Source organism: Monodon monoceros, unplaced genomic scaffold (assembly GCF_005190385.1).
Source record: "Monodon monoceros isolate NGI ecotype Baffin Bay Population unplaced genomic scaffold, NGI_Narwhal_1 Super_Scaffold_2, whole genome shotgun sequence".
Taxonomy (NCBI): domain Eukaryota; kingdom Metazoa; phylum Chordata; class Mammalia; order Artiodactyla; family Monodontidae; genus Monodon; species Monodon monoceros.
Genome location: NW_021703776.1, coordinates 93,977,692 through 93,981,214, shown reverse-complemented (window position 1 = coordinate 93,981,214; position 3,523 = coordinate 93,977,692). Strand labels below are relative to the sequence as shown.

Sequence of the window (3,523 nt, the reverse complement as noted above, 5' to 3'; positions counted from 1 at the left end):
AAGCCAAAACCCTAACAGACATGTATTCAAAGAAGATAGACAGATGGCAAATAAGCATATGAAAAGATGCCACATATCTTTGTCATCAGGGAAATGCAAATTAAAACAACAATGAAATATCACTACATGCCTAGTAGAATGGCTAAATTCAGAATATTTACAACACCACACACTGATTTGGATGTGAATCAACAGGAACTTTCATATATTGCTGGGGGGAATTCAGTTTCATTCATTGCAAAATGGTACAGCCACCTTGAAAGGCAGTTTGACAACTTCTTAAAAAAATAAACATACTCTAATCTATGATATACCAATTGCACTACTAGGTATTTATCCAAAGGATCTGAAAACGTAAGTTTACATAAAAACCCGTACAGAGATGTTTAAAGCAGTTAAATTCATAATTGCCTAAATTTGAAAGCACTCAAGTGGTCCGTCAGTTGGTAAATGGATAAACTGTGGTGCATCAAGATGACAGAATCTTATTTTGCACTAAAAAGAAATGAACTATCAAGCGTATAAAAAAAGACATAGAAGAAACTTAAATCCATACGACTGAGTGAAGGGAGTCAATGTGCAAAAACTACACACTTTATAATTCTAACTATATGACATTCTGAAAAACCAAAACTATGGAGGCAATTAAGAGATCAGTGGTTGCCAGGGATTAGTAATGAGGGAGGAAGAAGAGGTGATTTTTTAGGGCAGTGAAACTACTCTTTATGATAGTATAACGGTGGATGCACATAATTATACACTCGTGCAAACATAGAGAATATACAACACCATGAGTGAAAACTTATGTAAGGTGTGGACTTCGGGTGATGATGTGTCAATGCAGGTGGATGAATGATAATGAAGGTGCCACTCTGTGGGGAGATGGTGATAATGGGGGAGGTTTTGCATGTGTGGAGGCAGGGGGTATATTGGTTATCTCTGTACTTGCCACTTAATTTTGCTGTGAATCTAACATTACTCTAAAAAATAAAGTTTATTACATAAAAATGGGCAAAAATGTAGAGATACCTCACCAAAAAAGATATACAGGTGGCAAGGAAGCACTTGAACAGGAAGCACTTGCAAACACACTCAACATCACATGTCATCAGGGAATTTTCTATTAAAACAAGAATGAGATACCACTGCACATCTATTAGAATTGTAAAAATTCAAAAATCTCTGTATTACTGTAAAAAGTTGGGTGCTTGCTATGTTTCTCAGTGGTCGAAACATGGAGTGCAAACTGCCATTGCCATTCCCATCAGGGCTCAGAGTCAGGCATGACAGAAATCATGCTCGCAGGCTCCACCACCGCCCGAAAAGCTAGAATGTAGTAGGCATGGTCTACTCTTCTCTTTCCCTCTTGACAAAGAGCTGGGAGTTGGGAATTTTCTCCAGATCCTAACACAGTGGGTCAGGGAGGCGAGGTGGATATGGCAATAAAATGCCATAAACTTGCCTAAAAGCTTCACTCTATCTCTTCTTGGCTTTGTGCTAGTCTGGGGTGCTGCAAACTCCTATGTGGTTTCTGGTGTTCTCAGAAAGGCAATTTGATCTATATTATGTCATCTTCATAGAGGAAGGGGGGGCTTGGGGATTCCTATTCTCCCATCTTTGTGATGTTACTCTTAGATAATTCTCATCCTTAAGTCATGTATTTTGTTGGAAAATTTTCTTGAGCTCTAGGGGAAAAATTCACTAAACTATAATTGTGCCTTGTGTCATATTGTTCTACTTTTCTACAATACTCTGTGGAAAGCAGCCTTCACTTGAGCATCCCTTACACTGCAGATGAGGGGGTTGAGCAATGGGTTGAAGACAGTGTAAAACAGGAAAAGGATCTTCAGCTGCTCCTCTCATTGACTATTGCCAGGGACCATATAAACCATCATGGCGATGCCAAACTAGAACCCAACAACACAGAGGTGGAAGGAGCAGGTGGAAGAGGCTTTCTTGCGGCCCTCCTTTGACTGGATCTTCAGAATGGCCCAGAGGATGCACACGTAGGAGACCAGCATCAGGGAAAGGGGCACAGTTAAGATAAACACACTGTCAGCAAAGAGGAAAATTTCATTGATCCACGTTTCACCACAAGTCACTTTGAGGACAGATCAGATTTCACAGAAGTAGTGGTTCACCTTCTGGGGCCCACAGAAGGGCAGCCTTAGAAAGAGACTTTCTTGTACTAGGGCCAGGGAAAATCCACGTGCCCAACAAATGATGGCCAGGAACGTGCACGCTCTCCAGTTCATGATGACAGTGTACTGGAGGGAATGGCAGATCGCCACATACCTGTCATTGGACATCACCACCAAAGTCAGGTGCTTTACGGAAGCAAAAGCCAAATAGAAAACCATCTGCTTAGTGCATGAGGAATAGGAGATAGTTTTTTTGTGTTTCACTAGGTTTTCCAGCATATTGGGTAAATTGCTGGAAGCATAGGATACGTCAGTGATGGCCAGATGAGAAAGGAAGGAGTACATGGGGGAGTGCAGTCTGGGGTCTAGGGAAATGAGTCCCAAGATCATGCCATTTGCCAGCAGGTTGAAGATATAAAATAGGAAGAATATAACGAAGAGGAACAATTCCATGTCTTCAGTGACCTGGAATCCCACCAGGATGAATTCGGTGACCCATGATTGGTTCCCCTCCATTCTGTTTTTGATTTTTTTTAAATAAATTTATTTATTTATGGCTGCATTGGGTCTTCGTTGCTGCGCGTGGGCTTTTCTCTGGTTGCAGTGAGCGGGGGCTACTCATCATTGCAGTGCACGGATTTCTCACTGTGGTGGCTTTTCTTCTTGCAGAGCACGGACTCTAGGTGCCCAGGCTTCAGTGGCTGTGGCTTGCGGGCTCTACAGCGCAGGCTCAGTAGTTGTGGCACACAGGCTTAGTTGCTCCACGGCATGTGGGATGTTCCCGGACCAGGGCTCAAACCCGTGTCCCCTACATTGGCAGACACATTCTCAACCACTGCGCCACCAGGGAAGTGCCCCCTCCATTCTTAATGACAGTGTGTAAAGGACTGAAGTGTGGTGGAAAGGTCAGAGCTGGATAACAATGAAAACTGGGTGCGGAGGGCAAAGCGGAGTGATTCCCGCACAGAGGATCGGTGCCGACCAGAACTCACCAGCCCGAGAGGCTTGTCTGCTCACCCGCCGGGCCGGGCGGGGCTGGGAGCTGAGGCTCGGGCTTCAGTCGGAGCGCAGGGAGAGGACTGGGGTTGGCGGTGTGAACACAGCCTGCAGGGCGTTAGTGCGCCACGGCTAGCTGGGAGGGGGTCCAGAAAAAAGTCTAGACCTGCCGAAGAGGCAAGAGGCTTTTTCTTCCCTCTTTGTTTCCGGGTGCGCGAGGAGAGGGCATTAAGAGCGCTGCTTAAAGGAACTCCAAAGACGGGCACGAGCCGCGACTAACAGTGCGGACCCCAGAGACGGGCATTAGACGCTAAGGCTGCTGCTGCCGCCACCAAGAAGCCTGTGTGCGAGCCCAGGTCACTCTCCACACCTCCCCTCCCAGGAGC

General features: G+C 45.2%; 1 pseudogene; it reads right to left on the bottom strand.

The window, feature by feature from the left end:
* Positions 1 to 1,724: 1,724 nt before the first annotated feature.
* Positions 1,725 to 2,657, bottom strand: LOC114901933 (annotated as a pseudogene).
* Between the last annotated feature and the right edge of the window lie 866 nt (positions 2,658 to 3,523).